Source organism: Heteronotia binoei, chromosome 2, assembly GCF_032191835.1.
Source record: "Heteronotia binoei isolate CCM8104 ecotype False Entrance Well chromosome 2, APGP_CSIRO_Hbin_v1, whole genome shotgun sequence".
Taxonomy (NCBI): domain Eukaryota; kingdom Metazoa; phylum Chordata; class Lepidosauria; order Squamata; family Gekkonidae; genus Heteronotia; species Heteronotia binoei.
In genome coordinates, this window is record NC_083224.1 from 33237305 (window position 1) to 33262372 (window position 25068).

Consider the following 25068-nt stretch of genomic DNA (forward strand, 5'->3'; position numbering starts at 1 on the left):
CCCTCCTGGTGGAACCAGCTGCCGGAAGAGGTGAGGGCCCTGCGGGACTTAGCCCAGTTCCACAGGGCCTGTAAGACAACCCTCTTCCGGCTGGCCTATGACTAGCTGGTACAAGAAACTGAATGTAGCTATACTGGATGTCCACTGCCTCAATGTTTTAAATGTTTTAAATGCCAAATGTTTTAAATGTTTTAATGTTTTTAATGGTTTAATACTTAAATTTAAATGTGTTATTTTTAACTTCTATTTATGTTATATTTTTGTGTTGTAAGCCACCCTGAGCCACTTGTTGGGAAGGGTGGGATAAAAGTCATAAAATAAAATAAAATAAATAAAATAATATATTTGAAAAGAGATGAAAGCATGACAGATTCCTTCCAAGAAAAAAAAATCCTTTGAAGAAGAACCTACAGTTTTAGAAAGTGATGTGAGAACTGCACCTAGAGCAATTGGAAACAAATCACTGGGAGTAGATGGGATATCAATAGAGCTATTCCATGCCACAGAAATGGAGTCCATACAAATCTTAACAAGAAGGTGCCAACAAATATGGAAAACAAAACAATGGCCCACAGACTGGAATGCTCAATTTACATCCCAATTCCAAATAAAGGCGAAGTCAGACCAAGGTATTAATTTCTCACACAAGTAAAATGATGCTCAGAATCTTACCACAAAGACTGTTACCCTATATGAAACATGAAATGCCAGATGTTCAAGATGGATTCAGAAAAGGAAGAGGCACTAGGGATCATACTGCAAATTTACATCGGTTACTGGAGCATATGAAAGATTTTCAGCAGAAACTCAATTTGTGTTTCATAAATTATAGCAAAGCATTTTGACTATGTGGATCATGAAAAGAAGAAGAAGAAGAAGATATTGGATTTATATCCCACCCTCCACTCTGAAGAGTCTCAGAGCGGCTCACAATCTCCTTTATCTTCCTCCCCCAGAACAGACACCCTGTGAGGTGGGTGGGGCTGGAGAGGGCTCTCACAATAGCTGCCCTTTCAAGGACAACCTCTGCCAGAGCTATGGCTGACCCAAGGCCATTCCAGCAGGTGCAAGTGGAGGAGTGGGGAATCAAACCCAGTTCTCCCAGATAAGAGTCCTCACACTTAACCACTACACCAAACTGGCTCTCCAGTTTGGTGGCTAGCTTTAAAGGAAATGGATATGCCACAGCATCTGATTGTTTTGATGTGCAACCTGTATGCCAGACAAGAAGCTACTGTTAGGAAAGGATATGGAGAAACAAAAATGTTTTCAAATGGCAAAGGTGTCAGACAAGGATGCATTTTATCTCCCTATCTCTTCAATCTGTTTGCAGAACATATCATAAAGAAAACTGGATTGGATGCAGATGCACTGATTTACTGATATACAAATCTAACAACAACAACAACAATTGATGAAAAAAAACGTTAACAATTTGAAATATGGAGATGACACTACATTATTGGCAGAGAACAGTGAAGACTTGAAATGACTACTGATGAGGGTTGAAGCAGAAAGTGCCAAAGCAGGATTACAGCTGAGCATCAAGAAGGCAAAAGTAAGGACTACTACAGCTTTAAGGTTGACAATAAAGAAATTGAAATTGCTCAAGATTTTCTACTCCTTGGCTCCACCCTCAACCAAATGGGACACAGCAGCCAAGGCATCAGAACGAGACTGAATCTTGGAAGGGCAGCCATGAAGGAGCTAGAAAACATATTCAAGTTTTAGGATGTGTTGCAAGTGACCAAGATCAACTTAATTCAAAAGGAACATTATTATGTATGGGTGTTAAAGTTGGACAATGAAGAAAGTTGACAGGAAGAAAGTAGATTCCTTTGAAATGCATTGTTGGAGGAAAGTTTGAAGGATACCATGGGCTGCCAAAAAGAAAAAAAAATAGTGAGTTCAAGGCCAAATTAAGCCTGACCTTTCCTTACAAGCTAAAATGACCAAACTATGGCTATCCTACTTTGGTCACATTACAAGAAGACAGGAGTCACTGGAAAAGAGAATAATGCTAGGAAAAGTTGAAGGCAGCAGGAAAAGAGGAAGACCCAGCATGAGATGGATGGATTCAGTAAAGGAAGTCACAGCCCTCAGTCTGCAAGACCTGGAAATGGCTGTTAATTATAGGACATTTTGGAGGACATTAATTCATATGAGAGCCATACACCAGAAGTGACTTGATGGCATTTAACACACACAAGATAACTGGGTTGAATGGTCTTAGAAGGGTATATAACTCTGTTTAGGATTTTACTGCTAATATAGTAAGAGGTTGAGTGGATAGAGTTTTGCGCTTTGGAAACCCAGATTCAAATTCCTAGTCATTGTTGGGCCTGTTATTATCTCTCGCTATAAGTCCAAAAGATTTTGATAAAGCCAGTTTGGTGTGAAGAGCCAGTTTGGTGCAGTGGTTAAGTGCGCGGACTCTTATCTGGGAGAACCGGGTTTGATTCCCCACTCCTCCACTTGCACCTGCTGGCATGGCCTTGGGTCAGCCATAGCTCTGGCAGAGGTTGTCCTTGAAGGGGCAGCTGCTGTGAGAGCCCTCTCCAGCCCCACCCACCTCACAGGGTGTCTGTTGTGGGGGAGGAAGATAAAGGAGATTGTGAGCCGCTCTGAGACTCTTCGGAGTGGAGGGCGGGATATAAATCCAATATCTTCTTCATCTTCTTCTTCTTCTATTAAAATTGCTCTAGAATAGATGCTTTGTGATTGTTATTTTTATTTTTTTTGCATATTCATGGACCTGGGTGTAATATTTTTTATGACATGCACCTGTACAAGTAGTATAAGTTTGAAAAGATGTTCCACTTTCCATTATGGAAATCCCCCCCAAGGATTTAATAGAAAACTCAATTAATGAACTCATGTATAATTAGTCATGAAACTGTGGTCTGGTCTCTCAACCGTAGTCCAGTTGTACGTTCTCAGCAAAAGAAAAATGTTTACTTATTTCTCTATGGGCAAAAGATGACTTCATAAAATGCTTTATGGAATATTATAAAAGGCTTTTTCATTCCTTCTGAGGGCAATGGAGTGGAACGAAAAAAAAAAAATTAATTGCATACAAGTTAGGTTACATTAGAATTCTAAATATGTTTGGCACAGTCTAGTTCATCAAACAATTGTTAAGTTCTTGCCAGAATAAACTTTTGATACACTTTCTAATGATGGAATGTCATTTTTGCTAAGGGAATTTGTGATTCTTCTGAAATTGCCCCCTCTTTCTTTTCAGTGATAAATGCTCTGAAGACTTCTTGAACAATGGAACAGCAAATGAAAGCACTTATTTGAATACTATTATATCACATTTCATTCACACAAAGACAGATGAAAGAAAGTTTCATTTTCTTGTCTTTTCCATGATTTCATTTCAACCGTCTGCACTCCTCTCTCTAGTGAGACACACTATGGAATATATCATTGCACATTACAAAGCCTATATCAAGGATGTTTAAAAAAGCCCCATGAAATTCATGTACTGCAAAGTGGTCAACAGAAGGTATTAATTGCCTGGAACCTGAGCATCTTCCTCCAACTTGCCTTTCTTTTTTCAGTGATCTAGATCTCCTAGCATTTTTATTGGTAAACATCATCAATGGTTGGTGTGTGTGTGTGTGTGTGTGCGCGCACGCAGATTTGGATTGGGGCATGGCACAAGTACTGGGTGGGGATAACCCTTTTTTCTGTACCTATTTTTCTCAATTCCATTACCACCATTCTAAGGAGTTATTAATTGCCCCATTGGGGGAGTATACTGCCATCCTGATGTTTCTCCCATGGAGCAAATAGTATCTTCAAGGGGTCAGCATGAGGTAAAATCCCTCTCTCGCCATACAGTGACCTCAGTCCAAATTAGGGCTCTCTGAAATATTTGTTTACCAATTCAGATATCTGGGAGATCCAATCATAGATCTCTCTGCCTTTCATCCAGTTTGCCCTGCCATGATGAACAGTTGTAAATAAGAAAGATAAGACATCAATTCTGCTAATTCATTATATAATACATATAGAAGTAGCTGTAGGCCTTGAAACCTCTAGTAACTCCATGGCATGCACAGCTCAGCTAAGTTGAAACTGTTTTTTTTTTCACCATCAGTTGCAGATGACTTTCAATGAGCCCATAGGTTTTTCAGGGCCAGAGATAAACACAGGTGGTTTGCCATAGCTTGACTCTGTGTAGCAATGCTGTACTTTCTTGATGGTCTCCCATCCAAATACTAACCAGACCAACTCTACTTAACTTTCGTAATCTGGCAAGATCAGGCTAGCCTGGGCTAGCCAAGTCAGGGCAATTGAAACATGGGGAGTTTTAAAATAATAATAATAAAATGACAGTAGTCCACCAGTATTATCATATAAATGGCTCACATCCCACCCAATGATGATTAAATAAGACACAGAAATGAGAGGGACTGCCCAGTAAATTCCCCAAAAATACATTGCCCAGGGAAGATGCCAGTGAGCAGAATAGATCCCTGGCCAGTTCACCCACATGTGGTGGGAATGTCATGAGGTTAAAATAGTATGGGAAAATATAGTAAAAATAATAAACAAGCTCTTTCAAGTAAAGATAAATATAGATTTCGAGTTGATGTTGATGAGCACCCTGAGCAATGCAATAATAGGGAAAAAGAACCAAGATCTATTAAAAGCGATGATACTAGTGGGTAAAGCAGTAATAGCAGTAGGATGGAAAGATAAAAATAAATGGATAGAAAGAACCTGGCATAATTATTTGTTTGAATTTGTTCAGTCAGATATAATGGATATAACAAACCAGGATCTGCCATGGGAAGACAGAACATCTAGGATCAAAGAAAAGTGGTCGCTTTACCTGAGCTGGATAAAAGAGGAACAGAAGGAAGACGTTCAGTGGAAGCTTCAAGCCCTATGCCCCTGGCTGAAAGAATGAGGGGGGAGGGATGGGGGAGAAAAATTTATAATGGAACAATGAGACAATGAAAAATTGTACATTTTAATTAGTAAACAATAAAAATTATATATATATATATATATATATATATATATCCCTGGCCAGTTTGCGTGTTCTTCTGAGAAATTCAAGGACTGGACTTCTAAGACCCAGCTGATGCATGTAACACACAGCTCTGTCAGAACACCAATCTAGGAAGCTCAAATCCATGCATTTGGGGATTGGGTGATTCCATGAACTTTCAAGTGGTCTGTGGCAGTTTATGAATAGATACATTTCCAGACAGACTTCTCTGCTCAATCAAAATGTTTACCAAACTTCAAAGCAATGGGGGGATGGGGGCGACATTCTCTAGCCTTAGAAACACCAATTGGGGCCCTCCAAAGCTTAACAAGCACTTCTTGCTGCCTATAACAAAGTCCCCATGGGATCAGAATTCTATATATACACTCAGCTCAGCTCCACACTCTCTCCTCTGCTGGGTATCAGCAGTTAGACAGAAAGGCAAGAAACTTGATAAAAGCAGAGCACATTCATTTATTCCTGACTGTGAACACTTGTCTCCTGGTGGGCTTTGGGTTTTTAGTGGATGCAGGGCTGAGTCATCCTGCTACTGGTTACTTTGGCTGAGGACCCACATTTCATACCTTCCCACCCCTTCTGATTGTGCACACTTCTGTGTGCCACAAGTCAAGTCAAGTTAGCCTTTATTGGCATAAAATATATAAATATATATATATATCAGAGCAAATTGGTTAAAAAAAAAAGATAAAATGGAACAATTGCATACACATACATCAGGAAAAGCATAAACATAAACTATTTCTATGAGATCCTCTGGCATGCCTTTAAAACAGAATAAAGAAACTTAGCCACTTTCTCAGTGACACTAGATGAAGTATCCTTCAAAAGACTATAGACCTTAAGTGCATCAGAACAATCAACCATGCTAACTAAAAGAGGATGTAAATACTTGTGACAAAGATCTGTATACATATTACAATAAAGAAGACTATGAGTAACTGACTCCACACATTTTTGCTTACAGAGACAGTATCTGACTGAGTAGGCTTTCATGTTAAATCTGCCATAAAGAATGGCAGAGGGCATGCCGTTGCATCTGGCAAGGGAAAAAGCTCTACACTGCTGTGGCACCTGCAAGACGGATAGATATTAGGCCATATTCCCAGTACTAAGAGAGATCTCAAAACTCTGTGGAGAACAAGATGAAAGTGGTGCAAAGGGTGCACCGTAACCCCCCCATTCCTGGGCACCAAATCCATTTTGCCAGTGCACTGAAGCCTAGCCCTGGAAGGGCATCATCAGGGGTCTTGAAGCAGAAAAAGAAAAGAGTAGGACAAGGAAACAGCAGGTAAAAGCCTGCCTCTGAGTAGCAGTCCTAAGCTTCCTTAGTGGTTTCCCATCCAACCCTGTTTAGCTTCTGAGAAGATCGAGCTAGCCTGGGCCATCGAAGTCAGGGGTGTAAATACATTATACAAATGATGTTTAAATTGAGCATGCATGCTTGAAGTATGTTCATTGGTTGCGTTTGCAACATTGTTGTAGACTGGACTCTTCTGGTCTGGTAGCATGCAGGGACATATTTCTTGGTGGCAGGGGCTTCTAGTATGTGAGAGAGCGATATACTGCAAATAAATAAAACATTTTCTTTTGGTTCTATCTTTTTGTGGCTCAGATCTGCCATTTTGCTACCAGGCTCTAACTCAGTTGCATAGTTCTGTCCCTTTGTCCACCCCAGGCATCCTTGACCATACTAGTATCTGGGCATTGCTCCCAGAACTTAACTCCAGAAACAGATTTCTGTCATTTAACTCTGAATGGAAAACACCGGTTTGCAGAGACATGTTTGCCAATCTTGGAATGTATTGTATTATGAACATACATCATTTCTTTTTAAAGTTGAGAATGTAAGAAATACGAGAGAAGTGCTTTCATTGTGTTGGTTGTCACTCTCACTCAGCTGAGGGGGAAAAAAACATCTCAAGTGACAGGCATCCATGAATATAACATATTAAAACGGAAAGTTTCATTGAGTGGCAGGATCATTACATTGGGTGTGGCATTCAGCTGACCTCATTTGTCTGTTTATTGAGATCTTTTACATTCCCTACTTGCAGGATAGCTAGTTTCACCTAATATATACTTGCCACCAACAACAACTCTTTTTCAGAATAACAATCTTGTCACTTCTGCTCTTGCTACAACATTTAAGTGCTTATTAAACAAGAAGCCTTTCCCTCTGTACTGAAAACTCCAACAGACTTCTTAAAAAGAACCTTTCAAAGCATGTGAGGTATTCATTGCATAGGTTGTACTGGCTTGATCTCTACAGGTTTTTTTACATTATGTGTTTAACATGTAGTTGTCAACACTACTGGGATCTGTTGACCCTCATACTGGGCTGAATCCAGCTCAAAAACTGTGCAAGATCTCCACAAAGGCCTTCAATCTTTGTGGCTTTCCCCTCCCCGCAGCAGATGGTTCTGACCCCAGAACTTTTCCTCCAACTGCAGCCTGCTGACCACTACAGCTCTTACTCTATGTGGGTCCCACAGCCTCTGGAATAAACTTCCCTAGGGTTGGAAATGACTGCTGTGGGTAGGGCAAGAAGATCAGTAACCGTCAGCATCTTCTGCTGATGGATCGAGAGTCTAACCCAGCGGTTGCTCTATCAATAGCTCTGCTCAGAGTGAAAACAAGAAGTGTTGTTCAAATTGCCTTAGAACATACTCAAAAAACCCTTATCAGTTTTTTTTCCAGGTATATTCGACATTGCAAATATATCCTGGAATTTTTCAGGGGGAAAAAAGCCCCCCCCCCCAAAAAAAAAATATCTCAGATATATTTGGGATTTACCAGGAAGATCAAAAGCCAGCATTTGCAGGCTCTCAGGGACTGTTTTTCCTTCCCTTTTATTTTTCCCCCTCTTTGTCACTGTGTCTCTGGGAGTTTCTATGAACTTCCCAGTTGGTTTGTTTGTTTGTTTTTTATTTCAACTGTGTTCTGTCAGTATCCTGAGAATTTTTTTCCTCTTTGCCCCAGTCGCTTTCTATCCTCTTCACATTTTTGCACAGTGCTTGCAAAATCCTGCCTCCCCACAATATAAGTTCTGCTGCGCTTTTACTTTAGTTCTGTTGAGCTTATACTGCCAAAGTAGCACTGGGTTCTGCTGGGCATTTTGTACATTGCAATTTCTTCTCCTGGGATCACCCCTCCCTCTGCTCAGATTTGTTCTGTTGTGATTCTGTAGTTTGATATCAGTCCTGTTGAACGTGCACTGTCACAGTGATACTTGGTTCTGCTGGGCTTGCAAAAGTGCCCCCCCACACATACACCTTCAGTTTCTATTGCAGAGACTTCCTGGTTTGACATTAGTCTTCTTGGGTTTGCACTGCCACAGTGACACTTGTTCTGCTGGGTATTCTATACATTGAAATTGGTTCTGCGGGGCTTGCAAAAAGCCTCCCCCCAATCAATTTCTACTGCAGAGATTATCTGAACTTTCTGTTTGTTCTGAGTGACTGGTATTTGCAGGCATAGCTTTTTGCCTCATAAGCAGCTTGAAGAGGAATTTTTCCTCCCTTCTACCCCCCTCCCCACAGGAACTAACAGAGAATGGCTGGGGGCACCCTGATTAGGGACCCATAAAATAGGGTTCCATAAAATTGGACCCCTTGGTCCAATTGATTTGAAAATAAGGCACAGAAGCAATGGATCACTATTTTAAAATGGAGCTCTTTATCAAAGTCTATTAGGAAGGGGTGGGGTGAGAAATGGGATGATTCTAAGAAAATAACAAAGGTTCTAAAAACTACATATTTACTCTACAAATAAGCTAATGCATAAAACAAGGGTGGTGGCCACAACAGATACAAAGATAGATAAGTTAGGTAAGGCTAATAGGCATTTAAGATCTTTTCTACAACCTTGACAAGAAGAAACTAACAGAAAATAATAAGTTAAAACTACCCAGTTAACATATAGAATTGGCTCTGAGCCAGGTGAGGGCTCTGCTACAATCATAACAAATGTGTTAACCCTATAATGACTGAAATTTAGATCTTGCCATATCTCAACGGAAACTTGGGAGCTATTTAAAGGACATGCACTAGCAGCTGCACTGCAATTTTGGTTCCTGTATCTTTAAAACAACCCCCCTGACTCTCTAGAAAGCTCCTCCATAGAGAACAATGCACCAAAAAATCCAGAAAACTACCTCCCCCCCCAAAAAAAACAAACAAACCCAAACCTAAACAGCATACCAGTATTTGGAATTCAAACATATCAGGAATACCAACATTTTAAGGCCAATATATCTAAACTAACAAATTAATAAAATCGCATCTTAAAAACTCCCAATTAAAACTGAAAAAAAATCATTAAAACAATTAAAATCAGAGCTAGTGATCTGTTAATGGCTGCCTTACACTTGGTTACTGGTGCCAGGTTGGTCTTTGCAAGGCGATGGAAACAAACAAACAAACAAAAAAAAACTCCAACATTTCAAGACTGGTTATTGAAGATAAATAAATGTGAAATTAACAGCATACCAGAAAAGCAGACACACATTTAGTTTAGACCCACTATACTCAGGGGCTATACAGAGATGGAACTGGCAATAGAATAATCTGAATTAATATAATAATTGCCCTATGGTAATAAAGGAAGTCTGTGCCCATGGTTGTAAAGGGGGAAAGGATGATAATGTATTTAGGCATCTTTATATTTCCTTTCATAGCATATTTGTTTTAACACAGGGGTTTTTTTTATAATTGCAGTGGATATCAGCGATAATGTGACTGGATCATCAGTAGGGTTCTCAACCTTCAGGTGGTAACTGGCAGTCTCCTGGTCTCCAGGAGACAGTGTTCAGTTCACCTGGAGAAAATGGCCACTTTGGAAGGTGGACTCTATGGCATTATACCCCTTCAAAATCCCTCCCCTTCCCAAACCCTGCCTTCCTCAAGCTCCACCCCCAGAATCTCCAACTAATTCCCAATTGAGAGTTGGAACTCTAATCATCAGCCATTTTTTTTTATTATTGAGAAGCAGCAATGGACAGATTGGTCTTTAATTTGATGGGGGCAAATTAAAGTTTCTTTAATGTGTACCCTTGGCAGTCCTTCAAACTGAATTAAAAGAGGGTGGGTGCCTGTTATGTTACTCCTGCTTTAGATGGGCTTATATGAATTTTGTAATATGTTTGGTGTATCCATGGATCTGTTGTGAGCCATTTTGATGATACTTGGTAGCAGGGCTTTGTGCTTTGTCGAAAAAGCCTGGCAGGAATCATTTGCATATTAGGCCATACCCCTGGAATTACCATTGTTTCACAGCAAGAACTCATTTGCATATTAGGCCACACCCCTTGACACCAAGCCAGCCGGAACTACATTCCTGTGCGTTCCTGCTAAAAAAAAAAAAGCCCTGCTTCCTAGAAGTGTTTTTTTTTATTCTAAATAAATAAAACACAAACTTCTTTAATACTGACTCAGTTAGTAACCCATGATGTACTGCAGGCATGTGGGTAGTAAATAAATAAATAAAATCTTAGCCAAAATGCATATATAGAAATAACAATTTCCATAAGGGAGTAGACAGTCCTTCAGTTATGCTGGTTCCAAACCATGTAGAGCAGGGGTGGCCAATGGTAGCTCTCCAGATGTTTTTTGCCTACAACTCCCATCAGCCCCAGCCAGCATGGCCAATGGCTGGGCCTGATGGGAGTTGTAGGCAAAAAACATCTGAAGAGTTGACCACCCTGATGAAGGGTTTTAAACATCAACACCTTTAATTGTACCAGGGAACAGATTTGAAGCCAGTGTAAATGCACTGAGATTGGAGTGATATAGTCTCTACAACCCACTCCAGTCAACATCCTGGCTTCAGCATTCTGCATCAACTGAAGTTTTGAACCCTTTTCAATGGTTCATTGCAGTAATCTAATCTAGATGTAACCAAGATGCGCAGTGGTTAGATCTTTTTTGCCCAGTAAAGGTCTCTCAGCTAGATGACCAGTTGAAGCCAGTAAAAGGCAGTCTTGGTCACAGCTGCCATCAGTTTTTCCAAGAGTAGGCTTGGGTCTAAGAGCAATCCCAAACTGCAGACATGTTCCTTCAATGGGAGTGCAACCCCATTCAGAATAGGTGACCTTAAATTCTGGATCAGACCTCCTGTTCACCAGTAGAGCTTCCATCTTGTTGGGATTAAGCTTCAGTTTATTAGTCCACATCCACCCTAAAACTACTTCTAGGTGCTGATTCAGGGTTTCTACAGCCTCCTGGGATCAACTGGAAGCCCAAAATACAGCTGAGTGTCATCTTTATCTGATCACTGACCTCACCCAGATTCCTGGCTGACCCCCACTGTCCAACATTTTCCTGGAACCTCATCCATCCTCTTGGTCTCCATGACCTTCTTTCATGCCTCCAGCTCACTCTCATGTCCTCACTTCCATTTTCCCCTGGCCACCAGCTTTTGAGGACACTGGCAAGCAGGACAGGCCTTGCTCTCCCAGCCAGCAGCAGCAGCATGTGACTTCTGGCTCAGTCATTTTTGGTTTTAGCCTGGGCTTTTTCAGTTCTGGTCAGGCCATTGAAGGTGTTCTGCTGCTCAGGGCCTGTAGGGCTGCCCAGAAGGCCAAAGTGGTCCAGAAGGCTGGGTCCACACCACGAACTCAGGGTGGCAGCAAGCCAGCCTGGAAGTTAGCTGGTGGGAATAGGAGCACCTGGAACAGGGACAAGCTGTGTATGCCCTGGAGGAGCATAGAGAGTGCTCACGCACCCATCTGCCACTCTCCAGGCATTCCCAGGGTGCTTCCCGGCCGTCCGGATGGCCGGGGAGGTGCCTTGGAGCTGCCCCAGAAATTAGGTGCCATTTTGGAAGTGGTACATTTCTGAGGTGGCTTCCCATTGGACCAGGACGGGGTGAGTATGGGATGGGCACAACAGGCAGATGTGCGTGTTTGGATGCGCTTTTTAGATTAGCTTGATTGCCATCTCTGGGGCCACTTAAACCGCCCATCTGTAACCAGCTGAAGAATGCCATAATTAATGGTACAGAAAACTGCTGAAAGGTTCAGGAGAATCAATAGACATTACTCCCCATTTTGCATTAATCCTACACTGATGTATAAACACGCCAAGCAAATATCATTATTATACTTACAGAATTTTAAAGGGGAAAAAAAAACATTATGTTTTGTGCTTAGATACACTCAGTTATATATTCCCTTTCTTTGATTCTCTACATTTTCTTGGAGCTATAAAACAAACTCAAGGCCACCTGAAGATAAACACTCCAAGTGGTCTATAACAATGTTCACCGCATATATCATTTTGCCAAGCATTTCTAAAAGAATTATTTTAAAAAACCTTTAAGGATACTTCATGAAGGTTTGCTTCCTACACAGACAAGTTTCCTTTTGTTGTGTCTAGTGGCATTTCCCCCCTTTGCGAGACCCCTTCAAGTTCAGCCAAAGGGCAGCTTCCATGCAGTTGTGAATCATAGAAGAGGCATGAGTAAAACAAAGTTCTTCTCTCATGCCTTGTTTCATAGGTACATCACAATTTTATTCCAACATGTAATGGAGAAAGGAAAGGATTGTTGGCATTGTTTGGGTCAATGGCTGTCCAGGAAATAGGACTTGTGGGGCTGGGGGGCGGGGGAGGAAATCTGAGTTTGATAACAATCATTGCATTTCCCCTATGTAGCAATCAGCTCATTATCGTCATTACCAAGGAAGATGGCTCAGTTCGTGATAGGTATTTAACTGCCCATAACCTCTTGGCTCTACATATTGCCAGAAATATAAGCCCATTGATGCCAAGATCTGTAATGTGTGCTACAGAACATGAGCTAGGCAACTATTAGACACCATTATTGCTCAGTATGTGCTGTCAACACGGTTGCAAAATGGTATAATTGAAATCAAAAAATTTACCCCCCTTGCTTTAAAAAAAAAAATTCTTAGCTTACTCCCGCCCCCCACACTTCCATTTTCTGCATAGCCAGATCTGTGGATACTTACACCCAAAGATTGGAGCCATGGACAAACAAGATAGCTCTTTCTATAAAAACATTTCAGGTTGGCAAAAAAGCCATGAAATCTTTTTTTTTTTTTAAACACATTGGAGGATAGAAACTTCTTGAAATATTAAAAAAAACAACACCTGTACCGATAAATGAGTTCATGCTGTGGCAGCTGCTAGGCCAGCCATCGAGCCTTGATTTCTGTCAGTAAAAAGTAGGTCAAGGGGCTTTTCAGGGTTGTTTTGTCCTTTGAGAGGAGACTTACTGGGTGGAGGAAGGGGGGGGGCAGGACCAGCAGCAATCATTGGGTGACTTGCTACCGTGTGCCTTCCATGACTCACTCAGGACTGGCTGCTTGCCGCTGTTCAACAGCAGCCATCCTACAAAAGCCAATGCTGTGTAGTTGTTCTAGTTTCAGACGCACAGGTTTGAATCCCTACTACATCATGGAGGCTCACTAGGACACCTTGGGGCAGTCATAAACTCTCAAGGCTCTATCTCACATGGCTGATGAGAGAATAAAACAGAAAGAGGAAAACTGTAAACTGCTTTGGGACCCCATTGTGGAGAAAGGCAAGGTACAAATGAAATAAATAATAAATATATGCGAAGATGCAGGAGGATATAAAGGTTAGTGGTTAGGTGAAAAGAATGAAAGAAAGCAGGGGAAGGTGAGAATGTGATGCCATGAGGAAGAAAAGAGTAAGTTGAGGCAAGTGATGCTCTGTTTTCTTGGTGCTTTGGGGGGGGGCACAGTGGGAGGACTTCTAGTGTCCTGCCCCCACTGGTGGACCCCCTGATGCCACCTGTTTTTTTGGCCACTGTGTGATAGAGTGTTGGACTGGATGGGCCATTGGTCTGATCCAACATGGCTTCTCTTATGTTCTTAAATAGTGTGAGGAGAGGGATCCAGGGAAAATTAATATGCCCATACAAGTTTTTGCAGGTTTCTCACTGCTCAACCAAGCCCAGTCCAGCTGTCAAAACGGAACGAAACTGAGCAGATTTATCCAGGGCTTTTTGGGTAGAAAAAGCATAGCAGGAACTCATTTGCATAGCAGGCTACACATCCTGACATCACCATTGTTTCACACAGGGCTTTTTTGTATGAAAAAAACAAGCAGGAACTCATTTGCATATTAGGCCACACCCACTGACACTAGGCCAGCCAGAACTGTGTTCCTACTCAAAAAAAGCCCTGGATTTATCCCAGTGAGAATCTGATAGGGAGAGGGAAAGTTGGAAGTGAGATGACCTCTGAAAGTCTGTGGTCCTCTAGTTTTTAAGGTACTAACAGTGTTTCCCCCCTACTCCCACGCAATGGCAAAATTACTCTTACATTGCGATCCAATGTAGTTCTTCCAGACTACACCCATTGAGATCAATGTGGATTAATTCTGCACAGGAACTTTTAACAATCCTATGCATGTCTACTCAGGGGGCTTTTTGATTTTTTTTTAAATGGTAATTGACATCTCACTATAGCACTTTGTCAATAACGTTAAAAAAACACTTCTGGTGCACTGTGGGAGGAAATGGAAGTTGTGTGTGTGGCAGTAAAGCTAAGGAAAGAAAGTGCAAGAAAAATGACTGTGTGGGCTCTCTACGGATGCTGCAAATATTTTCTGCATTTGCAGCAGGTATGAAAGTGACATGGAAAATTGCCGTGGTGTGAAAGCATTCACAGCAGCCTATTTTGCTTATATTCATTCACTGCTGCAGTGGAGAAGAGCGGTCGTGAATCTTGCTGCAGCTGCTCAAGACCTTTGTGGAGATAAAACACTAACATTCCATCTTTGCCGGGATGGTTTCAGCTGAGGTCAACCCCACTTGATTTGTGGAAGCCTGATAAAGTTTCTTGTTAGCTACAACACCTTACTGGTGCTCTCATGATCCTTTTTCTGAAGCAGGTTAGACAATCCTGACACCGTCACTTCATTCAGCTTTTGTGTCTCTGTTTTACACAAAAGGTTTGTGCAATGCTTAGCTTTTGTTCTATTTCCACCAGCCATTCATCTGGCCTTTCACTGAGAACACTTGCTCTGGGTGTTGTTTTAACCTAGCAACCTCACATTGGCATTCTTCCTTTAGCTATGCTGTTCTGGTACTTCATACTAGCATATGATCCATCAGTGTGCTTGCTTATGCTCTGAGCTAGCCCATCTGAAGTCCTACAAAGTACTTAATTCCCCATTGCCATTCCTTAAACCACATATATTTGAACTCACTGTAAAGGAGGTAAACTTTGCCAAACGGGGGATCAAAACTGAGTTCCTTGCAAGTAATCTGCTGCTTGTCATTCCTCAAGTCAATAGCTCTATGCTATTTATTCTTCTTTTAGTATTTATTTATTCAAATCACTTGTAGACCCACCTTTACCCAGATAACTGGGACCTTAGGCAGGGAATGGGATAGTGAATGGTATGGTATAGCCCAGGGGTGACTGAACTTGCTTAATTTAAGAGCCACATAGAATAAACGTCAGATGTTTGAGAGCTGCAGGACATTAATGTCAGATGTTTGAAAGCCGCAAGATGGGAGGGAGGAAGAGAGGGAGGGGTTGAAATAAAGCAATTTTAACTTTAAATGCGTTCTCCAAGCTGCTGGCTGGCTTGACTTAATTTAAATGATTAAATGATTTAAAGAGACAAATGCCTTCTCCAAGCTGGCCAACAAGCTAGTGAGGCTTTGAGAGCCACACAATTTATGTGAAAGAGCCACATGTGGCTCCCGAGCCACAGTTTGGCCACCTGTTGTATAGTCTGATCTCACTGTGTGTGCGCGCATGCACACACACAGAAAAACACTTGTTGTTGAGAGGCTGGCATTTTTGTATCTCCCCCAGGCTTATCAGCTATCCTCCTGTCTCAGTGAAACCTGGCTATGGTGATATATATTACAACCAACTCCAGACTGGACTATTACAATTTGTTTTACACATGACTGCCCTTGAGTCTGCTTTGGAAACTTCAGGTTATACAGAATGCAACTGCCACGTTATTGACCAATTCATCATGGCCATCCCATATTCAACCTATAGTTAAGCTGCTGTGCTGATTGCCTACTGGTTTGAGAGTCAACCTCATCCTGCTGGTTCTCATCTTTAAAGCCCTAAATGGTCTGTGATCTTCATACCTACAGGACCTCCACTCCCTATATGCCCCTCCAGGAGCCCTTTGTTCTTTATCACATGGTCTGCTGGTGGTGCCAAACCCATAGGTGGCTCAATAAGGGCAAGAACTTTTTTGACAGACAATGATGGATGGAGACAGGTGAATCTCCCTGGGGAAGGAGTTCAAAATTTTGGCACCACAACCAAGAAGACCCTTTATTGAGTTGCCACTCATCTAGCCTCATTTGGCAGGGGCATATGAAGCAGGGCCTCCAAAGATGACCAGATGGAATGAGTATGGGAGAAGGAGATCCTTCAAGGTTGCTGAACCCAAGCCAAATAGAGCTTTCAAGTTCAGTATCAGCACCTTGAATTGGGCCTGGAAGCAAACAGAGAGCCAGGGAGTAGATGGGAAAAGACTGGAGTGATGTGGTCCTGTACCAACTGTAGCCTTCGAAAAGTCTTCAGGGGCAGCCCCATATAGATCACATTGCAGCAATCCAAATCTAGATGTAACCAGGGCATGCATCACACTGGCAAGTCCTTTCCTATCAGAAGAATAACAGTTGGATCACCAGCCTAATCTGATGGAAGGCATCCCTGGTCATCACTGCTACTTGTTTATCCAACAGAAGGCACTAAAAGCTATGAATCTGCTCCTATGAGCAGTGCAGTCCCATCCAGAAAAAGAGATATACATTCCTGGACCAAACCTTCCCACCACAAATAGCATCTCTTTTGTTGGGACGAAGTTTCAGCTTGTTACCCCTCATCCATTCCAAAGCTGCCTTCAGGCAGGTGTCCATACTTTCCACAGCCTGTCTCATTATAACTATGTTACCAAAATCATGAATTGCCTTGGTCAGGTTGCCACCAGTTTAGCCCAGATGATGGGACAACTGGAAACAAGGTCCCCGAAGTTTGCACTACAGTCAGGAAAGGTCCATATGGGAATAGGCAGTCTTTAATGTGTGAAGTAAAAGTGTGTAAGGGCTCTCATCTTGTGATATTCATTTATTTATTTCGGTGTTTATACCGCATTTTTCTTCCCAGTAGTGACCCAAGGTTACTGGGAGCACCATTCTTCCTCCTTTAGTATGTAGTTACAAGTACGGTCCTATGAGGTATGTTAGGCTGAGAGTAACTGGCCCAATATCCCCAGCTTTTTTTTGTCGATTGAGAATCCAAACATAGATCTGCAGAGCCTAGACCAGCATTCTAACCATGACACCAAGTTGGCTGACAATGAACTCCCCCCACTTTTTTTTTTTTTTTTTAGAATTTCCAGTTACCTGAATTGGTGGCCATATGGCCATATTTATACATATACAGGGCCTTTACATTCCTATAAATGAGTATGCATATACTGTGAGAGGAATTTGCATCTGTGATACTATCCCTTCTCCCCTCATGTGTTAGTACTCTGTGGATATGTTGTGTGAAAAGGGATAATCAGTACCATGTACCATGCATTCTTCCTGTAATGCATTTGCACCTGTTGTGAAGTAAAATCCTTTTTTGTAAGGGTGATACGAATGACCCTTGGTGAGGGGACCAGTTGACCATCCTACACTGCGATGGAGCTCTTTCTTAATGAGCTCTTTCTGACCACCTTTTCTTCTTGTTTTATTGGATACTATTTGGTATGGGAGCTATTTTCTGTTCAATAGTCAATTATCAAACGTTTGGTTTCGGTTGGCACACACTTTGGTCCATTTTTTTATGTCAGAACAGAAATTCAAGGTAATTTTGAATTCTTCTGTGAACTGTTTGTCTAGATATATATTTTAATAATCTTTTCCCATATTAGCGTCATGTGGTACTGTTCCATTTGATCTTTGCAATAAATGTTCACATTCTTCTTGGTCCTTTTTGCTTGTTTTGATACTGGTATATCAGGGACCTGCTCCTTACCTTGATCCTATCTGGGCCTTCTCCTGTGGGTGCATTTAGGATCAAACACATTATAGAAGTCCTATTCAGAGACCTCCAATGTGATGTGTGTTGTGATGAGGGAATGCACAATACCTTGATTAACACTCCAGGAGCTACTGATCTGAGATAAATAATTCTTTCCTGGGAACAAAGGAATAACCTCAGACTTCAGGCTGAGAAGACATGACTTTTCTGGAAACAAAGGAATGACCTCCTTAGATTTCAGGCTGAGAAGACATGACTTTTCCTTTATGGAGACAAATAGGACAGAGATAACGATTTGCCCACCTAACAGGAAAGGACAAGATAGATGGCTAGTTGGATATTCTGAATTTAGCCATAAAATTTTGGGGAATGTGCATCTTGCTATGAGAGGGAAAGGTGCAAGACAACACAGGTGGAGACTCAAATCCAATTTTGGGATAGGTCAAAATGAAACCCTCCCAGCTGAGAGAGGAAGGATTAAAAGGCCTGACAGGCTGTGAGAAGGTGCACAAAGAATCAGGGAATGGGGAGGAGGAAATAGAGTGAGGTCTTTTTTGACCAACCTTAGTTTATTTCAAAGGTCCAACAGGTTTGTATGCATTCCACAAGAGGGAATGCCAAGGTAACACTAGTGACTTGTACCACTTAACCACATTTTTTAATTTCTTTTTTAAGTTCTGTAACATCCTATAGTATTTGAGATAGTGTTTCCTTTCCAGTGTTCTTATACCCTATTGAATTGAAATTGTATTTTAGTAAATAAAGATCTTTCTTTTTTCTTCTAAAAAATTCAGACTGTGTTCAAAGATCTCACTCAGGGTGCTTGACTGCTTTGTTCATGCTTAGATCAGAAACTCCTGACTGTGCTAAAGTCAGTTAGCAGCAGGGAAGGAGTGTGTGTATATGTGTCTCAAGCCATAGATAGTAAAAGAAAAGGACAGAGCTTGTGTGGTGGAATGTTATCCCATACTTCAAATGGAGGGGACAAATGGAGCAAGCACTGTCTCACACACATACAACCTTCCCCACTGCCTTTCAGATACTCTCAGGTGAGGAAAGTGAGCAGGGCATAGAATCACTTTAAAATGTATACATTTGGCCTCACAAATGAGATGTCTCTCTGTCCCCTCTAGAACACATACTATGGGCTGTTCCACATTCTGATTTTCCTCACTTGTAAATTTCTATTTTGAGAGCATTTTTTGTTTCTTCCACAAATGTTTTGCTTCCTCTAGTGGTCAATTCAATATTACACCAGTTTATGTCCGGCATATCTCCCTGCAGATTTAAACTGCAGGTTTTTTGAGAGCAGGAAACCAGCAGAAGCTGTGAGGTCCTTGGATAATAAAAGAATCAAGTGATTGTTAAAGGAAGATGAGGAGATGGCAGAAAAGCTCAATGAATTCTTTGCTTCTGTGTTCACTGTGGAAAGTATGGGGCATTTACTCATGCGACAGCTGCTATTTTCAGGAAGGGAGTTTGAAGACCTGAGTCAAGTTGAGCTGACAAAAGATACAGTTCTAGACCAAATGGGGAAATAAAAAACCAGTAAGTCTCCAAGTCCCAATAGTATATACCAGGGGTGGCCAACGGTAGATTTCCAGATATTTTTTGCCTACAACTCCCATTAGCCCCAGACAGCATGGCCAATGGCTGGGGCTGATGGGAGTTGTAGGCAAAAAACATCTGGAGAGCTACCATTGGCCACCCCTGGCATATACTCAAGAGTTCTTAGGGATCTCAAATGTAAGATAATTGATAAGAACATAAGAGAAGCCATGTTGGATCAGGCCAATGGCCCATCCAGTCCAACACTCTGTGTCACACAGTGGCCAAAAATTTATATATATATATACACACACATATATATATACACACACTGTGGCTAATAGCCACTGATGGACCTCTGCTCCATATTTTTTATCTAACCCCTTCTTGAAGCTGGCTATGCTTGTAGCTGCTACCACCTCCCGTGGCAGTGAATTCCACATGTTTATCACCCTTGGGGTGAAGAAGTACCTCTTTTTATCCGTTCTAACCCAACTGCTCAGCAATTTCATTGATATACTAACCTGCATATGTTATCTATCCCTAAATTTAGTCATTGTGTCAGAAGACTGGAGAGTAGCAAATGTTATACCCATTTTCATAAAAGGATTAAGAGTGGAACCAAGAATCATAGAATCAAAGAGTTGGAAGGGACCTCCAGGTCATTTAATACAACCCCCTGCACAATGCAGGAAATTCACAAATACCGCCCCCCTCCCCCAAATTCACAAGATCTGCATTGCTGTCAGATGGCCATCTAGCCTCTGTTTAAAAACTTCCAAGAAAGGAGAGCCCACCACCTCCTGAGGAAGTCTGTTCTACTAAGGAATTGCTCTAATGGTCAGGATGTTCTTCCTAATGTTGAGCCAGAAACTCTTTAAATTTAAGTTCAACCTGTTGGTTCTGGTCCTGCCTTCTGGGACCACAGAAAACAATTCTGCACTATCCTCTATATGACAGCCCTTCAAGTACTTGAAGATGGTGATCATATCACCTCTCAGCCTCCTCCTCTCCAGGCTAACATGCCCAACTTCTTCAACCTTTCTTTGTCAGACTTGGTCTAAGAAACTACAGACCAGTTAGTTTAATGTCTGTCCCAGGCAAACTAGTAGAAACTCCAATCTATGATAGACTTATTAAGCACACAGAGGAACAATGCCTGGTAGAGGAAAATCAGCATGGTTTCTGCAAAGGGAAGTCCAACCCCAACAATCTTTTGGAGTTCTTTGAGAAAGCAGACAAGAATGGTGACCTGGAAGACATTATATACTTTGACTTTCAAAGGCTTTTGACAAGGTACTTCATCAAAGACTCCTGGGAAAACTTAGCAGTCATCGGATAAGTGGACGAGTTCTCTATGGATTAAAAGTTGTCTAAATGGCAGGAAGCAGAGAGTAGGAATTCACTGCCAGGAGATGTAGTGATGGCCACAGGCATAGTCATTTTTAAAAAGGGATTAGATAGATTTGTGGAGGATAGGACTATCAGTGGCTACTAGCCCTGGTGACCAAAGGGAACATTCACATTCAGAGGCAGTAAATATCTGGGCACCAGAAGATGGTTCATACATATTCACTGAACTATTTAGCAGCCAATAGGGCTGTAAATATACTTCAATTGTTGCATAGTTCCAAACTACATGCATGAATGGGGGCCACTAGCCAAATCTGTTGACAAGTCTGCCCTCAAAGAAAACATCTGAGAGCGTCATTGTAGTACATATGGATCCCATTGTGCCTTATGGTGCTGTCATTTCCTGCGCTGTCATTTCCTGTAACGTGACCTAGGCTTTCTTCTTTATCCTGGTAAGTCTCCCCTATCCTCCACCAGTTGCCAGGGGAGACCTGACAACCCTAGTTTGACTGTTCATTTACCTGTTTATCCATTGCTTCAGATGTATTACGATATTACTTCCTAACCATGCAGCACAATTGGCTTTTTAGGCATTCTCACACAACAAAAACCTGATGCAAACTTGTTTGGTAGGTTTTTTGCAGCTGCTCAGCATGAACCCAACAAACTGGGTGATCAGTTTTTACCTGACTGATGCCTTCAAACATGGTAAGTTCAGCCATCAAACATGTTTGAAATTTGAAGCATCCCTATTTAGAATTAGGCAGACTGAATGGCCTAGCTTAGCCTGAGCTCATAAGAGCCTGGACATTTAGCAAGCTTGGCCTTGGTCAGTACTTGGATGGGAGACCACCAGGAAGAGCAGAGCTTCTATTCAGAGGTAGGCAATGGTAAACCACATCTGCTCATCTCTTGCCTAGGACCCCCCATGAATGGGGTCACCAGGAGTCAATAGTGACATTATTGCACCTTCATCATTATTTAGAATTAACCTGCACAAGTTTGGATGGGGGGGGGGGTCCTGCAGATGAGTTTAATAAATCTATTATAACCCGTATATACATATATCATGTTTTCACTCTGGGTGTGGGGGCAAAGTACTATGGTATTGTGGATCCTGAATGGAATATTGCTGGTACATTTCCTTGTATCTGTATCTGGATGTGGCAGTAGAATCAACTATTTAGGCAGTCCCAGAATGTAAATGTGTTTCTGCCTGTCTTAGGTTTCTGGAGCATGTTACTTGTCTACCTGTTGTGTGGATGTTTCTTCTTTGCTGTCAAGTTCTTTCTTTCTAGCTTCAAATACTCCTTTGATTTTCATTTTGTGACATAATACCTTGACCTCCCTTTTGACTCCAAAAAGCATTCTTGTAGGCTTTTTTTTATTATTATATGAGCTGAAAGAGAAGATAAAAAAGGGTTACATTTTGGGGGACTGTTACATCTCAGAACTTTTCTCCTCTGACAAGTTTTTGTTGTGGAGTGTTTTTGTCTATCAAATGTTGTTCTTGCCCAATCACTGGTTCATTTGGATTGATTTATAGATTTGTGCAGAGGTGTATCCTTTAATGTGTTACTGCTAACAAACTGCTATTCTTATTTACTATAGAGCTTATTTTTAAAAAAGAAAATAGGCCAAAAGCTGTTATTCACATTTACCTCAGGATGTGATGAATTATGACTTCTTTAAACTTTAAGTAAAGTCTTGTTAGGGTGTTGTATTATTTATTAGAATTCTATCCTATCCTTCTACAGCAGGGTTGGCCAATGGTAGCTCTCCAGATGTTTTTATTATTATTTTTTATTATTAAATTTTATTTGTATCCCGCCCTCCCTGCCTAGGCAGGCTCAGGGCGGCTAACAACATTCAATAAAACATTATACAGAATACAATAATTAAAAACAACATTAAAATTATACATAGTTAAATACATATCTTAAGACTAATCCAGTTTATATAATTTATAACTTAACAGCAGCAGAGATGTTCCGGGCGCTATTTATCCATTTACATATTTATATAATGGCAAGGATCACTAAAGAGTTAGTGTTTTTTGCCTACAACTCCCATCAGCCCCAGCCATTGGCCATGCTGGCTGGGGCTGATGGGAGTTGTAGGCAAAAAACATCTGGAGAGCTACCGTTAGCCACCCCTGTTCTACAGAGTACTAAGGATACCATATCACATTAAAAATGAGAAGTTAAATATTAAAACAATAAATGAGACAAGTGACTAGCCGTATAAATAAACAAAAAGCAAAAGAATCCAAATATTAACATAAGAAGCAACACACCAGAAAATTTGATGGTGGGGTGGTTGTGGTGGTGGTGGCGATAAGATCCAGCAGTGATAAAACCAGTAAATATGACATGAAAAAGACCTATTGGGATTTTGCACCCTAAAAATACCTTTTGTTATATTGTGAAGAAAAAGCAGTAGGGTTCTGTTGTTATGCCTGGAAACTTGTGGGAGGTTAGGGGACAGGTACATTGGGGGGAGGGGCACAATATCTCATGTGTGATTACATCACTTCCAGTGAAATCTGGTATTCTGAAGATGCCTTACTTAGAATTTCATTTTTGGTTTAAATTGTGACTTAAATTCTTAATATTTTAGTGTGATCTTTTTTACTGTACAATATTTTTATTGTAGCAGTGACCATTGTCTTGTGGGGGATTGTTGTTATTGTGAGCAGCCTTGGGATTTTTAAACATATAACTACCTCCCATGAACCTCAGCTTCACTGTAAACAGTTTCATGCCCCCACACAAAATTTCAACACTAGCTTGCTGCAGCTGGTACAAAATGCGGGAGCCTATTTGTTGTCTGGTGCTTGCTGATGGGTCTTTGTCACTTTCTATTCTGAAGTGTCTTCACAGGCTATCAAAGAGTTTCCAGGTCCAATTCAAGGTGTACTCACATTTAAAGTTTTTAACTTGAAGAACTTCCTCTTCCTGCATGTTCCTATGCAATAGCTTTGTTCTTCCTAGTAAGGTCTACTGTGAATACCTTTTCTCAGGACTGAGACTTTTTAGTGGCTGTAGAACATCTTCCCAAAAGAAGTCATAGGGACTCTAGAAAATCCTCCGAGAATAAGTCATAGGGGCTGTCAAGCATGGTAGAATTCCAGTGGTAATTGATTGTTTTAGGGTCCTCCATAAAGCTGGCCTGTTAAATATCATGGAGGACCAAGGTCTGTTAACTCTGTTATTCTTTTCCCCTCCCCCTTCTTACTTTATTGCTTGCAAAGTAGAAGTAGAGAGAAACGAAACTAACTTGAGAAAGAGTAATCAGTACCTTCCCATACATGCCTGTTAGGGAGTGTGACACATCTGGGGAAAGCAAGGATAACGCCATGAGAATGTAGACATTTATGATAGTTTATGTGTGAGAGCGCATCCCTCGCCCCCACCTTTTGGAATCCTTTTGAAGTATGCCTTAAAAGTATTGTATCAATGTATCTTTAGCATCACTCTCAAGAATCTGTTACACTGAAAGTATCGGTCTATCAATAAACATAGTTTTGTATCAAACTTGACTCGTCATTGAAACCGCATGCTTGACAGGGGCTCTAGAATATCTTCCTGGAAGAAGTCATAAGGGCTTCTGTATCCTGGCTTTCCAGCAAGGCTGAATAAAGAGCTATTCTAGAAAGCTTTTCCTGGAGACCTCTACTGCCTTCTAGAGGTGCAGTAACCCCCTGATGTGGCCATAAAGGCTTGAAATAATCTCATTACAGTTGTTTTAATGTGTGCTGTATCAAATTGTTTCTTATGTTGTAGTTACCCACTGTGGTTTTTGAAATGTTCAGGAGAAAAATGGGCAAATAGCTTTTTACATGAATAAATAGCTTAAATTGTATGTGAAAGATTCAGTGAAGACTAGGGTTTACAGGATATCTGCTTCCGCTTTCCTCCAACAGTAAATTGTTAATGATATGTCCTCCATTATCCTACAAGGGAGCAGCATTATTCCATTTCAAGATCATGGAAGATGGATTCGTTAACCTGTATTATTTATTATTTAAGTAGATTTCTAGTCCACCCTCGTCCTGACCTGGATGGCCCAGGCTAGCCCAATCTCATCAGATCTCAGAGGCTAAAGAGGGTTGGGCCTGGTTAGTATTTAGATAGAA